Consider the following 22,009-nt stretch of genomic DNA (forward strand, 5'->3'; position numbering starts at 1 on the left):
TCTTCCTTTTTTTGCTTTTACTGACAAGTCTAATTGAATTTTCTGTTGCCTTCAATAATGCACCTTTTAAGTAGTCCCATTTCTCCTGGACTCCATGTAATCCGTTCCAGTCTGATAAGGACTCATTTATGACTAATTTCATTTTTGAAAAGTCTGTTTTTCTAAAATCTAAAACTTTTGTTTTTGTGTGGTGGGACTCTTTCACAGTTCTTATATTAAACCACACTGACTGGTGATCACTAGATCCCAAGGTTTCGCCTACAATGACATCATATACCGAATCCCCATTTGTGAATATCAAATCCAAAATGGCCTCCCTCCGGGTTGGCTCCTCAACCATTTGTTGTAGGGATAACCCCAGTAGGGAATTTAGAATATCTGTACTCCTGGTAGAACTTGCTATTTTGGTTTTCCAGTTTATATCTGGAAGATTGAAATCTCCCATAATGATAACTTCTCCTTTCATTGTCATTTTAGCTATTTATTCAACTAGTAGATCATCTAGTTCTTTAACTTGATCAGGTGGTCTATATATCACACCTACACGAGTTACTGCATGATTAGCAAACTGCAACGTAACCCAAACTGACTCTATGTTGGCCTCACCAACTTGTATTAGGTTAGATTTAATGCTATCTTTCACATACAGGGCCACTCCTCCTCCTTTCTTGCCTTCTCTGTCTCGTCTGTATAAAGAGTACCCTGGTATGGTTATGTCCCAGTCATTTCTTTCATTAAACCATGTCTCCGTAACAGCCACTAAATCTACATTCTCAGATGCCATTATTGACCCAAGTTCATTGATTTTTTTACCTAAACTGCGAGCATTTGTAGAGAGGACTCTGAGCTTATCATTTCTTAACCTCTGTGCATCTGACCTGTTCTGGCATTGTTTCGGGGGGCAATTGGACTCTTTTATTTTCACTCTTTTGCCCCCCCTTCCTAGTTTAAATACTCTTTCGCAAATTCTTGGAGTTGTTCACTAAGTACATTTGTTCCTTTGAGAGAAAGATGCAAACCATCTTTTTTGTACAGTTCCTTTCTATTCCAAGTAGAGCTATTATGAGAAACAAAGCCAAATCCTTGCTCTTGACACCATTTACCAAGCCATATGTTAAACTCCTTTATGCGCCTCTGCCTATCATTCTGAACATTATGTACAGGCAGAACTTCAGAAAATGAAATGGTGGATGCAAAATCCTGTACGTCATTACCAAGTGTGATAAAAGATTTTTTCACCTCTGACACTTCATTGCAAGCCAGGTCATTTGTCCCTAGATGGACAAGAACATCCACGTCCCCTTCCTGCTTTGCTTGCTTAACAATATTAATAATACGTCTTCTATCTCTTCTAGCAGTAGCCCCAGGGAGACATCTCACAAAACCATTTTCTTTAAGCTCCACACTTCTTATGATTGAATCACCCAGCAACAGCTGCTTCCTTTGAGACTTCACTTTATCTTTTTTGTCCTTGGCTGCAGTCTTGCCTGCATTAGTCATAGGAGTCGATGGTTTCTCACCCTCTACGCTTGAGTCCATAACCATGTTGTCCTTACATTCTGAGAGTGCTGCAAATGAATTTTGGAGAATCACCGACTGTGGGACATGTCTTCTATCCACCACTCCAAGTCTTCCAGAACCTACAGTAACCCATCTGCCATTTCTGGGGGTCCTCTGTGGCAGTGGCATTGCAGCAGTCCTAGCTGGAGTTTGTTTAACAGATAATTTAAATATCTCAGATTTTAAAAATGCAATTTCCTGCTGCAGTAAGGAGAACTGTCTACAGATCTGACAGCATCCGAATCTCCAAAGAGTGGAACATGAAATAAATGCACAACAATTCCTGCACTGAACCAAGTCTGCCATTTTAAAGAGGAGAAAAAAATGAAAAAAGAATAAAAATTTGTCAATTTAAATCAAACAAACCTGGTTACCAGTAGCAACCGCAAGCCCAGCGGTTGCTACTGGTAACCAGGTTGTTGCGGAACCCAAGGTCCCTCTCCCTGACAGATTTTCTGGGGGAAGGGACAAGTTTTTGACATTCCGTGAGGCCTGTAAGTTATATTTTAAACTGCGCCCTCACTCCTCTGGTAATGAAGATCAGCGGGTGGGGGTTGTTATTTCCCTGCTGCAGGGGGACCCGCAGTCCTGGGCGTTCTCTTTACCTACTGATTCCCAGGCTCTTCGGTCAGTGGATGAGTTTTTCGGGGCCTTGGGTCTCATATATGACGACCCTGACCGAGTAGCACTGGCTGAATCAAGATTACGGAGACTCTTACAAGGAGAACGGCCGGTAGAGGAGTATTGCTCTGAATTCCGTAAGTGGGCTACGGATACCCAATGGAACGACCCGGCTCTTAGGAGTCAGTTCTGCTCTGGGTTATCCGAAAGGGTTAAGGATGCGCTTGCATTATATGAGACCCCCTTTTCCCTTGATGCGGTTATGTCCCTTTCTATCCGTATAGAGAGACGCCTTAGGGACAGGTTGAAAGAACCGGAGAAATTGGTAACTCCTCTCAAGCAGCAGTTACTCTGTACGGACTTAGACGAGCCTATGCAGCTAGGAGGAACTACTCGTCAGGTCCGTCCTCCTGAGGCTCGCCGTAGGCGTGGGGTTTGTTTTTTTTGTGGGGAGAGGGATCATTTCATTAATGTCTGTCCTTCTTTCCTCAGAAACAAAAGACCGTCGGAAAAACTACTAACCCCAGGCTGTGTGGAGGATGTCAGCCGGGGGGTATACGTCTCCTCCATACGTACATCGCAATTTGTGTTGCCAGCGGTTATTGTTTTTGGTGATAAGACGGAGACTATTTCTTTCTTTTTAGACAGTGGAGCAGGGGTAAATTTGATAGATGCCCATTTTGCACGTTACAGAGACCCATTCCCATATTTGCTATTGATTCTGCTCCCCTGTCTCAGAGAAACCTCACCCACATTGTTCATAATATACACCTTCGGGTAGGGGACCACCATAACGAGATGCTTTCAGGTTATGTTCTGGAGGGGCTTCCCACTCCGGTGGTGCTGGGTCTTCCCTGGTTGGTAGCGCACAATCCAGTAGTGGATTGGCAGGCCAGGGAGATATTGGAGTGGAGTGAGCAGTGCAGAGAAAATTGCTTAAATAGCAATTGCTTAGTCGCCTCCATAACTACCCTACCTACATTTATTTCGGATTTTGAGGATGTTTTTTCTGAAAAGGGTTGTCAGAAGTTACCACCTCATCGTCCTTATGATTGCAAGGTTAACCTTATTCCCGGCGCAAAATTACCCAAGACCAGGTTATATAATCTTTCGGGTCCAGAGAGACAAGCCATGAAAGATTATATCTCCGAGAGCTTGGCTAAGGGACACATCAGGCCCTCTTCTTCACCCGTGGCTGCAGGGTTTTTCTTCGTTAAAAAGAAAGATGGGGGCCTGCGTCCTTGCTTAGATTTTCGCGAATTAAATCGGATAACCATCCGAGACCCATACCCTCTTCCTCTCATTCCTGACCTGTTTAATCAGATTGCGGGTGCTAGGTGGTTCTCCAAACTTGATCTTAGGGGGGCCTACAATCTGATTCGTATTAAGGAGGGGGATGAGTGGAAGACAGCGTTTAACACCCCTGAGGGGCATTATGAAAATCTAGTTATGCCTTTCGGTCTGACCAATGCTCCTGCCGTCTTTCAACATTTCGTTAATGACATTTTTAGTCATCTAATCGGCAGGTTTGTGGTAATATACCTAGATGATATTTTAATTTATTCGTCTGATCTGAGAACACATGAGGAGCATGTCAGACAAGTACTGCAGGTCCTACGGACGAATGAATTATATGCTAAGATTGAAAAATGTGTCTTCGCCGTTCAGGAAATACAATTCCTGGGTTATTTTTTATCTGCTTCAGGTTTCCGTATGGATCCTAGGAAGGTCCAGGCAATTTTAGATTGGGATCTTCCTGAGAACCTCAAAGCACTACAACGGTTCTTGGGCTTCGCGAATTTCTATAGGAAATTCATTAAAAATTATTCACTTATTGTAAAACCGCTTACTGACATGACTAGGAAGGGGACTGATTTTTCTAAATGGTCTGACGCCGCTAAAGTTGCTTTTTCATCTCTAAAAGAGAGGTTTACCTCAGCACCTGTACTAGTCCAACCTGATGTCTCTCAGCCTTTTATTGTTGAAGTCGATGCGTCAGAGGTGGGAGTGGGGGCGGTGCTGTCTCAGGGTCCGTCTCCTGGCAAATGGCGTCCTTGTGCTTTCTTTTCGAAAAAACTATCTGCAGCAGAAAAGAACTACGATATTGGCAATAGGGAACTATTAGCTATTAAACTTGCGTTTGAGGAGTGGTGCCACTTCTTAGAGGGGGCAGTCCACCCCGTCACTGTGATTACGGACCACAAAAATCTCCTGTACCTCGAATCAGCTAAGCGTCTCACCCCTAGACAAGCTAGGTGGTCGCTATTTTTTACCAGGTTTAACTTTGTTATTACCTATCGTCCTGGGGCAAAGAACACCAAGGCTGATGATCTCATTGTTTCCCTGGAGGGGGTAATGTGAGTGATCCGGTGCCCATTCTACAAAGAGGAGTGGTTGTCTCTGCGGTACACTCTGTTTTGGAGGGGAAGGTGTTAGAGGCCCAGGGGGACGCCCCGGTCTCTTGCCCCTCAGAGAAATTGTTTGTACCGTTGAACCTACATTTCGAATTATTAAAGGAACATCATAATTCGGCACTTGCTGGGCACCCGGGTAGTAAAGCAACCTTGGAGCTATTGTCTCGTTGTTTTTGGTGGCCAAGGTTGCGTCAGGATGTATTGGATTTTGTGTCTTCTTGTTCTACCTGTGCGCGCGCAAAAGTTTCACATACACGTCCTGCAGGGTCTCTATTACCACTCGTCATTCCCAATAGACCGTGGACACATCTGTCAATGGATTTTATCACTGACTTACCTTTGTCTGCGGGTAAAACAGTGATTTTGGTAGTAGTGGACAGGTTTAGCAAAATGGTACACTTCATTGCGTTACCCGCACTACCTAATGCTAAGAATCTTGCTCAGGTATTCGTCAGTGAAATCGTGAAGCTTCACGGGGTCCCCTCCGATGTTGTTTCGGATCGGGGAACCCAGTTTATTTCTAAATTTTGGAAAGCTTTTTGTTCCCGTTTTGGGGGTACACTTGTCCTTTTCCTCAGCTTTCCATCCTCAGTCGAATGGACAGACTGAGCGAACCAACCAAAACCTTGAGACATATCTAAGATGTTTTGTGTCTGAAAACCAAGAGTTGTGGTCATCATATTTACCGTTAGCTGAGTTTGCCATAAATAATCGTCGTCAGGAATCCACTGGCAAGTCACCATTTCTTGGTGCATATGGTTTTCATCCCCAATTCTGTACTTTCAAAGAGGAACGTTTTTCGTCATCTCTTTCATCGGTATGGCAGAAGGTGCAAGCTAACTTGAAAAATATGGGAGGTAAATACAAATGCATGGCTGATAAGAGACGGTCGCCAGGTCCGGACCTAGGAGTGAATGACTATGTGTGGTTGTCTACTAGGAATATTAAATTGAAGGTTCCCTCTTGGAAACTGGGTCCTAGGTTTATTGGCCCTTACAAAATTGTAGCCATCATCAACCCCGTGGCTTTTCGCCTGGAGTTACCTCAGACTTTTAAAATTCATAATGTTTTTCGTTACTCAAAAAATATGTTCCACCTCTTGAACCATCACCGCTGCCACCCCCTCCTGTTGTCGTGGATGGTAATCTAGAATTTCAGATATCCAAAATTGTTAATTCTCGTCGGGTCCGCCGCTCTCTTCAATATCTGGTGCATTGGAGAGGTTACGGTCCCGAGGAAAGAATGTGGGTTCCTGCGTCTGAGGTAAACGCCGACAGGTTAGTTCGGGTTTTTCATGCCTCTCATCCTGAGAGACCTGGTCCTGAGTGTCCGGAGGCCCCTCGTAGAGAGGGGGGTACTGTCACGAAGGTATCGAGAACCACGCCTGACTCCGTTATACCCGGGGTCAGGAAGTCGCAGTGGTTGGCTGCATGCTCTATTTAAGATAGGGCTGTTTTTCTTATGGTAGCTTTCTGGGTTTGCTTTGCAAACCCTTTTGGCTCACTCAGGGATCCGTAGCTCCTTGTCCAGCACTCCCAAACCTCCTTATATTCCTCTCTCACACTTCTCTGGTTGCCAGAGATAGAGCTTCCTGCCTGGACATCTATCCTGACCCACTGGAGCTGTGTTGCTGCGTTCTCTGACTGTTGATTCAGAACGCTACCCTCTGGATCCCTGTTGGACCTTTGTGGACAGTTGTTGTCGTCCACCTGGGTGTTTGTGTTTGTCTGTCCTCTCCCTGGTGTTTCCCTCTTGATGCAGTGGTGAGGACTAGCGATCCCACCGGCCCGTTCACTATCTAGGGCTCATTTCAGGGAAAGACAGGGTTTAGGCACGTGATCGCCGCACGGGTGAGGAACCCGTCTAGGGACGTCAGGGCAGTCAGGTGCCAGCCGCAAGGTGAGTTAGGGGTCACCACCTTTCACTCTCCCTTAGGCAGGGCTTTCCCTGTTTTCCTCCCTGTGCGTGACACCGGTCATTACACCTAGCCACTAGCCAGTGGGCACAATACAGTATGTGTGGGCCTGACGCACACGGGCTTGCAAATGTGATTATATCACAGAAACATTTTCAATATAATTTTTTCGTCTGCAAGGTAATTGAGTGAATGACACCCTGTAACGGTATGAGTGCAGGCCTAGCCACTAGCCAGTGGGCACAATACAGTATATGTTGGCCTGATGGCCTGACACACACAAGCTTGCAAATGTGATTAGATCACAGAAACATTTTAAATAGATTTTTTTTTTCTGCAAGGTATTCGGGTGAATGACACCCTGTAACGGTATGAGTGCAGGCCTAGACACTAGCCAGTGGGCACAATACAGAATGTGTGGGCCTGACGCACATAGGCTTGCAAATGTGATTAGATCACAGAAATTTTTTAAATATATATTTTTTTTTCTGCAAGGTATTTGGGGGAATGACACCCTGTAACGGTATGAGTGCAGGCCTAGACACTAGCCAGTGGGCACAATACAGTATGTGTTGGCCTGACACACACGGGCTTGCAAATGTGATTAGATCACAGAAAAATTTTAAATATAATTTTTTTATTCTGCAAGGTATTTGAGTGAATGACACCCTGTAACGATATGAGTGCAGGCCTAGCCACTAGCCAGTGGGCACAATACAGTATGTGTGGGCCTGACGCACATGGGCTTGCAAATGTAATTATATCACAGATACATTTTCAATAGAATTTTTTTGTCTGCAAGGTAATTGAGTGAATGACACCCTGTAACGGTATGAGTGCAGGCCTAGCCACTAGCCAGTGGGCACAATACAGTAGATGTTGGCCTGATGGCCTGATACACACGAGCTTGCAAATGTGATTAGATCACAGAAAATTTTTAAATAGATTTCTTTTTTTCTGCAAGGTATTCGGGTGAATGACACTCTGTAACGGTATGAGTACAGGCCTAGACACTAGTCAGTGGGCACAATACAGAATGTGTGGGCCTGACACACGGGCTTGCAAATGTGATTAGATCACAGAATTTTTTTTAAAAGATTTTATTTTCCTGCAAAGTATTTGAGTAAATGACACCCTGTAATGGTATGAGTGCAGGCCTAGACACTAGCAGTATACAGTATGTGTTGGCCTTACACACACGGGCTAGCAAATGTGATTATGTCACAGAAAAATATTTAATATAATTTTTTTTTTATCTGCAAGGTATTTTCTGTCACACCCTGTATGAATGGTGTGCACTGTGCTGTGCTGTCTATGACTGAGCCTGCAGCCTCTCACACACGGGCAGCCAGGCAAGTGCAATATATATATATATATATATATATATATATATATACAAACAAAAAAAAGCACACTGATGTACCAGCCCTGAAAATGGCTTTTTGGGGTGCTGTCAGGACTCTGTCCTAACAGCAGATGAGTCTATGGACACAGAACAATGCCCTAGCTAACGCTTTCCCTATTGAATCAGCAGCAGCAGTACTCTCCCTCCTCTCACTGTGAATGCAGTTTCCGAATGAATCTAAAATGGATGCTGTCCAGGAGGTGGGAGGGTCTGGGAGGGAGGGTCTGCTGCTGATTGGCTGGAATGTGTCTGCTGACTGTGAGGTACAGGGTCAAAGTTTACTCAATGATGATGTATAGGGGGCGGACCGAACATCGCATATGTTCGCCCGCAGCGGCGAATGCAAACAAGCTATGTTCGCCGGGAACTATTCGCCTGCGAATAGTTCGGGACATCACTAGTAGGCACTAAGCATGATGGGTGCATCACTTCATCTTCCTCTCTTCTTAGGCTACTTTCACACTTGGGTTCGGTGCAGATCCGTCTGGTATCTGCACTGACGGATCCGCACCTATAATGCAAACGCTTGCATCCGTTCAGAACGGATCCGTCTGCATAACAGCTTTTTCAGATCTGTGTTTTCACATCGTGAAAACTCAGATCCGACAGTATATTCTAACACAGAGGCGTTCCCATGGTGATGGGGACGCTTCAAGTTAGAATATACTAAGAACTGTGTACATGACTGCCCCCTGCTGCCTGGCAGCACCGATCTCTTACAGGGGGCTGTGATCAGCACAATTAACCCCTCAGGTGCCGCACCTGAGGGGTTAATTGTGCTGATCACAGCCCCCTGTAAGAGAACAGGTGCTGCCAGGCAGAAGGGGCCTGACCCCCCTCCATCCCCTTTATTAAATTCATTGGTGGCCAGTGCGGCCCCCCCTCCCTCCCCTGTATTAAATTCATTGGTGGCCAGTGCGGCCCCCCTCCCTCCCTCCTCAGCATTAAATTCATTGGTGGCCAGTGTGGCCCCTCTCCCTCCCTCCCCTGTATTAAATTCATTGGTGGCCAGTGCGGCCTCCCCTCTCCCCCCCTAATTAAAATCACCCCCATCATTGGTGGCGGCGGAGAGTTCCGATCGGAGTCACAGTTTATTCGCTGGGGCTCCGATCGGTTACCATGGCAGCCAGGACACTACTGCAGTCCTGGCTGCAATGGTTACTTAGCAATTTTGGAAGCATTATACCTACCTGCGCTGTCTGTGGCCGGCCGGTTGCTCCTCTTACTGGTAAGTGAAAGGTCTGTGTGGCGCATTGCTTATAGCACAGACCTGTCACTTACCAGTAAGAGGAGCGACCAGCCGTCCACAGACAGCGCAGGTAAGTATAATGCTTCTAAAATTGCTAAGTAACCATGGCAGCCAGAACTGCAGTAGCGTCCTGGCTGCCATGGTAACCGATCAGAGCCCCAGCAATTAAACTGGGACTCTGATCGGAACTCTCCGCTGCTACCAATGATGGGGGAGGGGGGTGATTTTAATTAGGTGGGGAGGGGAGGCTGCACTGGCCACCAATTAATTTAATACAGGGGAGGGAGACAGGGAGGGCCGCACTGGCCACCAATGAATTTAATACAGGGGAGGGAGGTAGAGGGGGCCGCACTAGCCACCAATGAATTTAATACAGGGGAGGGGGGCCGCACTGGCCACAAATGAATGTAATACTGGGGAGGGAGGGAGGATACGCACTGGCCACTAATGAATTTAATACTGGGGAGGGAGGGGTTAATTGTGCGGATCACAGCCCCCTGTAAGAGATCAGGTGGTGCCAGGCAGCAGGGGGCAGTCATGTACACAGTTCTTAGTATATTCTAACTTGAAGCGTCTCCATCACCATGGGATACTGTCGGATCTGAGTTTTCACGATCTAACTCAAATCCGATGGTATATTCTAACATAGAGGCGTTCCCATTGTGATGGGGACGCTTCAAGTTAAAATATACCATCGGATTGGAGAAAACTCCGATCCGATGGTATATTAATAGGGACTCCTGACTTTACATTGAAAGTCAATGGGGGACGGATCCGTTTGCAATTGCACCATATTGTGTCAACGTCAAACAGATCCGTCCCCATTGACTTGCATTGTAAGTCAGGATGGATCCGTTTGGCTCCGCACGGCCAGGCGGACACTAAAAACGCTGCAAGCTGCGTTCGGGTGTCCGCCTGCTGAGCGGACCGGAGGCGAAACGGAGCCATACTGATGCATTCTGAGTGGATCCGCATCCACTCAGAATGCATTGGGGCTGTACGGATCCGTTCGGGGCCGCTTGTGAGAGCCTTCAAACGGAACTCACAAGCGGAACCCCGAACGCAAGTGTGAAAGTAGCCTAACACTGATGCACCCATCACTCAAACAGGGTAAATCTGGACTCATCAGACCACATGACCTTCTTCCATTGCTCCAGAGTCCAATCTTTATGCTCCCTAGCAAATTGAAGCCTTTTTTTCTGGTTTGCCTCACTGATTAGTGGTTTTCTTACTGCTACACAACTGTTTAATCCCAATTCCTTGAGTTCCCTTCGCATTGTGCATGTGGAAATGCTCTTATTTTCACTCTTAAACATAGCCCTGAGTTCTTCTGTTGTTTTTCTTCGATTTGATTTCACCAAACATTTAAGTGATCGTCATTTAGGATTTTCCCCCCGCCACATTTCTTCCTCGAATACGATGGGTCACCACTAACCTTTCAGTTCTTAACCCAATTCTAGTAGTTTCTGCAATCTTCTTAGACGTTTTCTCTGCTTGATGCATGTCAATGATTTGACCCTTCTCAAACAGACTAACATCTTTTCCAGGACCACGAGATGTGTCTTTCAACATGGTTGTTTAAGAAATCAGAAGCAACTCATTGCACCAGTTGGAGTTAAATAACTTGTTGCCAGCTGAAACATAATCGCCCATGCAGTAATTATCCAATAGGAGGCTCATACCTATTTGCTTAGTTAAGTCCAGGTAGTGACTTTTTTTTGGTGACAGGCAGTGTATATATAAATCAATTTAGTTAGTGTCAGTTTAGCATTTTTCACGAATGCACCATATGCGTGCGTGCATTTTGAAACCACTGAGCACCGATCAGTAGTGTCCGTTACTGATCGCGTCTGCTCATTTTTCACAGTTTTTTTATGTGCAGAAGATACTTTTTTTTTGCTAATTTATTTTTTCTCCTTTTCTCCTTCTCCCTTTTTTCTCCGAAATGTTATTTCCAATTTATTACAAGCCCCTTCACGTGTGAAAGCACCTCATACACACCCAACACTAAATAAAGTTTTACATACTGTATTTCACATGTTATACTCCAATAAAATAAAAATGGCCAGTCTGTCCCAACAAGTATACTCAGCTGAAGAGTAGGGTTGAGCGAACCCCAACTGTAAAGTTCGGGTTCGTACCGAACTTTAGGATTTTTGGACCCCGAACCCGAACATTTCCGTAAAAGTTCGGGTTTGGTGTTCGGCGCTTTCTTGGAGCTTTTTAAAAGGCTGCAGAGCGGCCAATCAACAAGCGGTTAACTGACCTTAGAAGCCATCACACTGCACGTCACTCTGCTGTTACAAGTGTAAGGAGAGGATGCTGCTGGACTTGTGATCTCAGGGAAAGAATAGGAGAAAATGTAACTCAGCGATCTACATAGAAATAGCTGTGTGGGTGCAGGGCCCTGAGGCCTTTGACCAAAATAAAAAAATACAGTAACTTTTATAATTCTGTTAGTTAGGTGGGTGGCGGCGATTTTATGCAAGCTCTGTGCACCAGCACTGCATTTGAGCTTCTGGGACATTGCAAATCACCATTTATGGCAAACTACACCATCTGGATAAGTCAGTGTGCAATTTAATCTAGAAATATACCCATCATTTTCTGGGGTCTTAAAAACACACATTTTTTGCCAAAAAACTGTATTTTCCTGATCTGCAAGTGTTAAATTCAAGTTTAATATATACAGCTTTCATATTCTGCTACCAAAAAAACACTGTTTTGACAATATACAACATCTGGATTATTCAGTGTGCAATGTAAGCTAGAAATACACCCATCATTTTCTGGGCTTTGAAAAACACACTTTTTTTCTTTGAAAAAAACAGTATTTTCCACATCTGCAAGTGTTAAATTCAAGTTTAATATATACAGCTTTCATATTCTGTTACCAAAAAAAAACTGTTTTGGCAATCTACAAAGTCAATGTGCAATATAAGCTAGAAATACACTCATTAATTTCTGGGGTTTGAAAAACAGGCCTTGCAGCATTAGCACGTGTAAAATTACAGGCTTATACACTGCTGTCAAATTCAGTTGTTAACCTCTTAAGGACATAGGGCGTACAGGTACGCCCTTGTGCCCTGGTACTTAAGGACACAGGGCGTACATGTACGCCCTGTGCATTTTCGATCACCGCCGCACGGCGGGCGGTGATCGGGACCCCGTGCCTGCTCAAATCATTGAGCAGGCACTTGGAGCAAATGCGCCGGGGGTCCGGTGACCCCCCCATGTATGCGATCGCAGAAAACCGCAGGTCTATTCAGACCTGCGGTTTTCTGCGTTTCCAGGTTATTCGGGTCTCTGAAGTCCCGATAACCCGGAACAGGATGGTGATGGTGGTGTGATTTCACCCCACCAATCACCATCCAGCGATCCTGAGTGGTGATGGTGACATCACCACTCAGGATCGCTTTCTCATTGGTCTGTGGGCGGTCTGGCGGCAGATTCAAAAGAGGCAGGCGCTCCTCTCCTCCTCCTTTTGTGTTCCGGAGCCGGAGGAGAGAGGAGCTGCCTGCACGTGTCTGCTGCACCCGATCTGTGCCCCCCAGGACCCGATCTGTGCCCCCCAGGACCCGATCTGTGCCCCCCAGGACCCCATCAGGTACATAGGGACAGCTAGGGAAAGTTTGGTTTAGGCAGGGAAAAAAAGGGGAAAGTTAGTTTCTGAACTTTGATTGCATCACCCTAAGTTAGGGTGTCTGGGGTCCACAGCAGAGCTGTGTGACCCTAGACCCCCCAGGGGTGCTGCCACTTGCCCCCCCACCCCCTGCCCCCCACCTTTTTTGGGGTGCGTTTTTTTTTTTCCGTGTACACTGACTGTGGCCGGCACTTAGTGTCCGGCCACTGTTAGCGCATCGCACACCCCACCGCTGATCAACTTCGGACGGTTGATCAGCTGTTTTGACCCTGTGGCCCACACTAGTACGAGCAGCTCTGGGGCTCGTACTGGTTTCCCGGCCCACCAGTTAAATCCACCGGAGCCCCCTGCCGGTGAACTTGTCTGGTGTAGCCCAGAGCGATACGAGCCTGTGATTCCTGATTTTGTAGGCCAATCAGGAATCCAGATAGTGGAGCAGACGAATCTGTACGCCCAACAGTTCATCGCTCAACACCCAGGCTCCTTTTTGGCCAGGCCCGGTGGCTGGACGCCGGTCAGTGCAGCCGAAATGAGGACATTTTGGAGCCTCGTGCTGCATATGGGCCTGGTCAAAAAACCCAGTGTCAGGCTGTACTGGAGTGGGGACGTCCTATACCAGGCCCCACTTTACAGTACAGCCATGACACGCTCCCGGTTTGAGGCCATCCGGAAATTTCTGCATTATTCCGATAATGCAGCATGTCCCCCCCGAGGTGATCCTGCCCATGACCGTCTGTACAAGATACGGCCGGTCATCGATCACTTTGGGGCCAAATTCATGGAGGCCTATGTACCTGGAAGAGAGGTCGCGGTTGATGAGTCTCTCATTGCGTTCAAGGGGAGACTCATTTTCCGACAGTATGTGCCCTCCAAGCGGGCGAGGTATGGCGTGAAGCTGTGCAAAATTTGTGAGAGTACCTCAGGGTACACTTACAAATTTCGTGTATACGAGGGGCGAGATTCCCGGATTCAACCCCCAGAATGTCCCCCCACTCTGGGTGTTACCGGGAAACTTGTGTGGGACCTTATGTACCCACTGCTGGATAAGGGTTACCACCTTTACGTGGATAACTTTTATACCAGTATCCCCTTGAGTCCCTTGCCGCCAGATCCACGTCCGCTTGTGGGACCGTGCGGAAAAATCAACGCAGGTTGCCATGTACAACTCTTTTGTACTATCCCGAAGCGCTGGCAGCACAGGGACATTCCTCCAGTTCTATGAGGCAGTCCTCAAGGCCCTGATCTTTTCGGACCGGGAAAGAGCAGGCCGGAGTACCTCAGGAACTGTAGATGCCCGGATCGTCCCTGGCCAACACTTTCCAGGTGTGGTCCCCCATACTGGAAAGAAGGGACGAACCCAAAAAAAGTGCAGAGTGTGTCGCAGGAGGGGGATACGGAAGGACACGACTACTCAGTGCAACACTTGCCCCGATCATCCGGGCTTCTGCATTGACGGTTGCTTCAGGGAGTATCACACTTCCATGGAGTACTAAATTTATATCCCAATTTAGCACTGACATCGGATAAAAAAAAACGGGTTCTCAGACTTGAGACACCCAAAAAAATCTAAAATAATTTATTAAAAGTAGACATATTAGGTATCGCCGCGTCGGTAATAATCTCCTCTATAAAACTACCCCATGACCTAACCCCCCAGATTAACACGGTCAAGGAAAAAAAAAAAAAAGGTGCAAAAAAAGTTTTTTTTTTGTCACCTTACATAACAAAAAGTTTAATTGCAAGCAATAAAAAAGTCATATAGCCCCCAAAATAGTGCCAATAAAACCGTCCGCTCATCCCGCATGAGATAATTGGATAAAAAAATGACCCTTAGACTTTAGAGATACCCAAAAAATGATTTGTTTCAAAAAAGATAATATAGTCAAAAACCGAAATAATTGTAAAAAAAAAGTAGACTTATTAGGTATTGCCGCGTCCGTAAGAATCTCCTCTATAAAAATATCCCATTACCTAACCCCCCAGATTAACACAGTTAAAAAAAAAAAAAAAAACGGTGCCAAAACCGCTATCTTTGGCACTTTTCCATTTCAATCCGTTTTTTCCGGTAACAAAACAAGGGTTAACAACCAAACAAAACTTAATATTTATTACCCTGATACTGCAGTTTACAGAAATGCCACATTTGTGGTCGTAAACTGCTGTATCAGTAAAAGGGAGGCCGCAAAAGGAAAGGACCGACATGGTTTCTGGAAGGCCGATTTTGATGGCCTTTTTTATTGACACCATGTCCTTTTTGAAGCCCCCCTGATGCACCCTAGAGTAAAAACGCCCCAAAACTGACCCCATCTAAGAAACTACACCCCTCAAGGTATTCAAAACTGATTATACAAACTTCATTAACCCTTTAGGTGTTCCTCAACAGTTAATGGCAAATGGAGATGACATTTCAGAATTTCAATTTTTGGTAACCTTGCGTCACAAAAATGTAATATAGAGCAACCAAAAATCATATTTACCCTAAAAATAGTCCCCAAAAAAATGCCACCTTATCCCGTAGTTTCCAAAATGGGGTCACTTTTAGGGAGTTTCTACTCTAGGGGTGCATCAGGGGTCTTCAAATGGGACATGGTGTAAATAAACCAGTCCATAAAAATCAGCCCTCCAAAAACCAAACGGCGCACCTTTCACTCTATGCCCCGCTGTGTGGCCGTACAGTAGTTTACGGCCACATATTGGGTGTTTCTGTAAACGGCAGAGTCAGGGCAATAAAGATACAGTCTTGTTTGGCTGTTAACCCTTGCTTTGTTAGTGGAAAAAATGGGTTAAAATAAAAAATTTGACAAAAAAAAGAAATTCTCAAATTTCATCCCCATTTGCCAATAACTCTTGTGCAACACCTAAAGGGTTAACAACGTATGTAAAATCAGTTTTGAATACCTTGAGGGGTGTAGTTTCTTAGATGGGGTCATTTTTGGGTGATTTCAATTATGTAAGCCTCGCAAAGTGACTTCAGACCTGAACTAGTCCCTAAAAATGTAGTTTTTGTAAATTGCTGAAAAATTTCAAGATTTGCTTATAAACTTCTAAGCCTTATAACATCCCCAAAAAATAAAATATCATTCCCAAAACAATTCAAACATAAAGTAGACATATGGGGAATATAAAGTCATCACAATTTTTGGGGGTATTACTATGTATTACAGAAGTAGAGAAACTGAAACTTTGAAATTTGCTAATTTTTCCAAAAATGTGTTAAATTAGGTATTTTTTGGTGCAAAAAAAATATTTTTTTGACTTCATTTCACCAGTGTCATGAAGTACAATATGTGACGAAAAAACAATCTCAGAACGGCCTGGATAAGTCAAAGCGTTTTAAAGTTATCAGCACTTAAAGTGACACTGGTCAGATTTGCAAAAAATGGCCTGGTCCTAAGGTGTAAAAAGGCTGTGTCCTTAAGGGGTTAAACAAATACTCGTTTGTGCACAAAAAATTTAGTTGCCAGCCTTTGATGCAGATTTAATTGTAAGATACACCCTTAATACATTTGGGTTACATTCAGAGACTTTAAATACCGCCATTTGGTGCACCAATATTGAATTAAGGCCTACACTGGTTCAGGCCTTGTGAAATACACCCTCTACATACAGGAGTTTGATTCAGAGATTTGAAATACAGCCATGTGAAATACAGTCATTTTGGGCAAAGAAATATTTACTTTAGGCCGACACTGGGTTAGACCGTGTGAGATACTCCCTTTACATATAGGAGTTTGATCCAGGGATTTGAAATACAGCCATTTGAAATAAGAAATATTTACTATAGGCCTACACTAGTTCAGACCATGTGAGATACCCCCTCTACATATAGAGGTTTGATTCAGGGATTTTAAATGCAGCCATTTGAAATTCAGCCATTTTGGACAAAGAAATATTTAATTTAGGCCTACACTGGTTCGAGCCCTGTGAGATACTACCTCTACAAACAGGGGTTTGAAACAGGGATTTAAAATACAGCCATTTGAAATACAGCCATTTTGTGCAAATAAATATTTATTATAGGCCTACAATGGTTCAGGTCCTGTGAGATACCCCCTCTACCTACAGGGGTTTAATTCAGGGATTTGAAATACGGCCGTTTGATTCAGGGATTTCAAAAACAGCCATTTTAAATACAGCCATTTAGGGCAAAGAAATATTTACTTCAGGCCTACACTGGTCCAGGCCCTGTGAGATACTCCCTCTACATACAGGGGTTTGATTCAGAGATTTGAAATACAGCTATTTGAAATACAGCCATTTCGTGCATAGAAATATTTAATTTAGGCCTACACTGGTCCAGGCCCTGTGAGATACTCCCTCTGCATAAAGGGGTTTGATTCAGGGATTTGAAATACAGACATTTTGTGCAAAGAAATATTTACTTTAGGCATCCACTGGTTCAGACAGTGTGAGATACCCCCTCTACATACAGGGGTTTGATTCAGGGATTTAAAATACAGCCATTTTGGGCAAAGAAATATTTACTTTAGGCATACACGGGTTCAGGCCCTGTGAGATACTCCCTCTGCATTAAGGGGTTCGGTTCAGGGATTTGAAATGCAGCCATTTGAAATACAGACATTTTGGGCAAATAAATATTTACTTCAGGCCAACACTGGTTCAGACCGTGTGAGATACCACCTCTAAATACAGGGGTTTGATTCAGGGACTTGAAATACAGCCATTTTAAATAAAGCCATATTGGGCAAAGAAATATTTAATTTAGAACTACACTTATTCAGGCCCTGTGAGATACTCCCTCTACATACAGGGGTTTGATTCATGGATTTGAAATACAGCCATTTTATGCAAAGAAATATTTAATTTAGGCCTACACTGGTTCAGTCCCTGTGAGATACCCCCTCTTCATACAGGGGTTTTATTCAGGGATTTGAAATACAGTCATTTTGGGCAAAGAAATATATACTTCAGGCCTACACTGGTTCAGACCGTGTGAGATATCCCCTCTACATACAGGGATTTGATTCAGGGATTTGAAATATAGCCATTTTGTGCAAAGAAATATTTAATTTAGGCCTACACTGGTTCAGGCCCTGTGAGATACTCCCTCTATAAACAGGGGTTTGATTCAGGATTTAAAATACAGCCATTTTGTGCAAAGAAACATTTAATTTAGGCCTACACTGGTTTAGGCCCTGTGAAATAATATGTCTTCATACAGGGGTTTTATTCAGAGATTTGAAATGCAGCCTTTTGAAATGCAGCCATTTTGGGCAAAAAAATATTTACTTCAGGCCTTTACTGGATCAGATTGTGTGAGATACCCCCTCTACATACAGGGGTTTGATTCAGGGATTTGAAATACAGCCTTTTGTAGTACAGCCATTTTGGGCAAAGAAATATTTACTTCAGGCCAACACTGGTACAGACCGCGTAAGATACCACCTCTAAATACAGGGGTTTGATTCAAGGAATTGAAATACAACCATTTGAAATAAAACCATTTTGGGCAAAGAAATATTTAATTTAGGTCTACACTTGTTCAGGCCCTGTGAGATACTCCCTCTACATACAGGGGTTTTATTCAGGGATTTGAAATACAGCAATTTTGGGCAAATAAATATATACTTCAGGCCTACACTGGTTCAGACGGTGTGAGATATCCCCTCTACATACAGGGGTTTGATTCAGAGATTTGAAATACAGCCATTTGAAATACAGCCATTTTGTGCAAATAAATATTTAATTTAGGTCTACACTGGTTCAGGCCCTGTGAGATACTCCCTTTATAAACAGGGGTTTGATTCAGGGAATTGAAATACAGCCATTTTGTGCAAAGAAATATTTAATTTAGGCCTACACTGGTTTTGGCCCCGTGAGATACTCCCTCTACATACAGGGGTTTGATTCAGGAATTTGAAATACAGCCATTTGAAATACAGCCATTTTGTGCAAAGAAATATTTAATTTCGGCCTACACTGGTTTAGGCCCTGTGAGATACCCCCTCTAAATTCAGGGATTTGATTCAGGAATTTGAAATACAGCCATTTTGGGCAAAGAAATATTTAATTTAGGCCTAAACTGGTTCAGACCGTGTGAGATATCAACTCTACTTAAAGAGGTTTCATTTAGGGATTTTAAATAAAGCCATTTGAAATGTAGCCATTTTGAGCAAATAAATATTTATTTCAGGCCTACATTGGTTCAGACTGTGTGATATACCCCCTCTAAATACAGGGGTTTAAATCAGGGATTAGAAATATAGCCATTTGAAATTCAGCCAATGTGGGCAAAGAAATATTAACTTCAGACCTACACTGGTTCAGACCGTGTGAGATACCCCCTCTACATACAGCGGTTTGATTCAGGGATTTGAAAAACAGCCATTTTAAATACTGCCATTTTGGGCAAAGAAATATTTAATTTAGGCCTACACTGGTTCGGACCGTGTGATATACCCCCTCTACATACAGGGGTTTGATTCAGGGATTTGAAATATAGCCAATTAAATTCAGCCATTTTGGGCAAAGAAATATTTACTTCAGGCCTACAGTGGTTCAGACTGTGTGAGATACCCCTCTAAATATAGGGGTTTAATGCAGGAATTTGAAATACAGCTATTTTGTGCAAAGAAATATTTAATTTTGGCCTACACTAGTGTAAGCCATGTGAGATACTCCCTCTACATATAGGGGTTTGATTCATGGATTTGAAATACAGGCATTTGAAATACAGCCATTTTGTGCAAAGAAATATTTAATATACTTAATTCTACACTGGTTCAGGCCCTGTGAGATACTACCTCTACATACAGGGGTTTGATTCAGGGATTTGAAATACAGCCATTTTGAGCAAATAAATATTTACTTCAGTTCTTCACTGATTCCGACCGTGTGACAAACTCCCTCTAGATACAGGGGTTTATTTCAGGGATTTAAAATTCAGCCATTTTGGGCAAAGAAATATTTAATTCAGGCCTACACTGGTTCAGACCGTGTGAGATACCCCCTCTACATACTGAGGTTTGATTCAGGGATTTGAAATACAGCCATTTTGTACAAATAAATATTTACTTCAGGCCTAAACTGGTTCATAGCGTGTGAGATATCAACTCTACTTACAGTGGTTTGTTTTAGGGATTTGAAATATAGCCGTTTTATGCAAATAAATATTTAATTCAGGCCTACATTGGTTCAGACCGTGTGATATACCCCCTCTACATGCATTGGTTTAATTCAGGGATTTGAAATACAGTTATTTTAGGCAAATAAATAATTAATTTAGGGCTACACTGGTTCAGGCCATGTGAGATATACCTCCTCTACATACAGGGGTTTAATGCAGGCATTTGAAATACAGCCATTTTAAATACAGCCATTTTGTGGAAAGAAATATTTAATTTAGGCCTATATTGGTTCAGACCTTGTGAGATACTTCCTCTACATACAGGGGTTTGATTCAGGGATTTGAAATATCGCCATTTGAAATGCAACCATTTTGTGCAAATAAATATTTACTACAGGCCTACACTGGTTGAGACAGTGATATATACCCCCTCTACATACAGGGGATTGCTTCAGGAATTTGAAATATAGCCATTTGAAATTAAGCCATTTTGTGCATAGAAATATTTAATATAGGCCTACACTGGTTCACGCCCTATGAGATACTCCCTTTACATACAGGGATTTAATTCAGGGATTTCAAATACAGCCATTTGAAACACAGCCATTTGGGGAAAATAAATATTTACTTCAGGCCTACACTGGTTCAGACCGTGTGATATACCCCCTCTACACAATTGGGCTTGATTCAGGGATTTGAAATATAGCCATTTGAAATTCAGCCATTTTGTGCAAAGAAATATTTGCTTCAGGCCTACACTGGTTCAGACCGTGTGAGATACCCCCTCTACATACAGGGGTTTTATTCAGGGATTTGAAAAACAACCATTTGAAATGCAGCCAATTTGGGCAAAATAAATATTTAATTTAGGCCTACACTGGTTCAGGCCCTGTGAGATACTCCCTCTACATACAGGAGTTCATTTCAGGCATTTGAAATACAGCCATTTGAAATACAGCCATTTTGTGCAAAGAAACATTTACTTCAGGCGTACACTGGTTCGGACCTTGTGATATACCCCTTCTACATACAGTGGTTTGATTCAGGGATTTAAAATACAGCCATTTTGGGCAAAGAAATATTTACTTCAGGCCTAAACTGGTTCAAACCGTGTGTAATATCAACTCTACTTACAGTAGTTTGACTTAGGGATTTTAAATGCAGCCATTTGAAATATAGCCATTTTGTGCAAATAAATATTTACTTCAGGCCTACATTGGTTCAGGCCGTATGATATACCCCTCTACATACAGAGGTTTGATTCAGGGATTTGAAAAACAGCCATTTGAAATATAGCCATTTTGGGCAAAGAAATATTTACATCAGGCCTACACTGGTTCAGACCGTGTGAGATACCCCCTCTACATATAATTGTTTGATGCAGGCATTTGAAATACAGCCATTTGAAATACAGCCATTTTGTGGAAAGAAATATTTAATTTAGGCCTATATTGGTTCAGACCTTGTGAGATACTTCCTCTACATACAGGGGTTTGATTCAGGGATTTGAAATATCGCCATTTGAAATGCAACCATTTTGTGCAAATAAATATTTACTACAGGCCTACACTGGTTGAGACAGTGTGATATATCCCTTCTACATACAGGGGATTGCTTCAGGAATTTGAAATATAGCCATTTGAAATTAAGCCATTTTGTGCAAAGAAATATTTTCTTCAGGCCTACACTGGATCAGACCTTGTGATATACTTCCTTTACATGCAGGGGTTTGCTTCAGGGATTTGAAATATAGCCATTTGAAATTCAGCCATTTTGGGCAAAGAAATATTTACTTAAGGCCTACACTGGTTCAGTGCGTGTGAGATTCCGTTCTACATACAGGGGTTTGATTCAGGGATTTGAAATATGGCCATTTTTCAAATTTTGCCATTTTGGGCAAAGAAATATTTACTTCAGGCCTACACTGGGTCAGACCGTTTGAGAAAACCCCTCTACATACAGGGGTTTGATTCAGAGATTTGAAAAACAGCCATTTAAAATACAGTCATTTTGGGCAAAAAAATATATTTCCTTCAGTCCTACAGCGTTATGCATGGAGGAAAAAGAATACAGCATTCCAAGAAAAACACCTGCTACCTACAGTAAAATATGGTG

This window comes from Bufo gargarizans, chromosome 10 (genome assembly GCF_014858855.1).
Source record: "Bufo gargarizans isolate SCDJY-AF-19 chromosome 10, ASM1485885v1, whole genome shotgun sequence".
Taxonomy (NCBI): domain Eukaryota; kingdom Metazoa; phylum Chordata; class Amphibia; order Anura; family Bufonidae; genus Bufo; species Bufo gargarizans.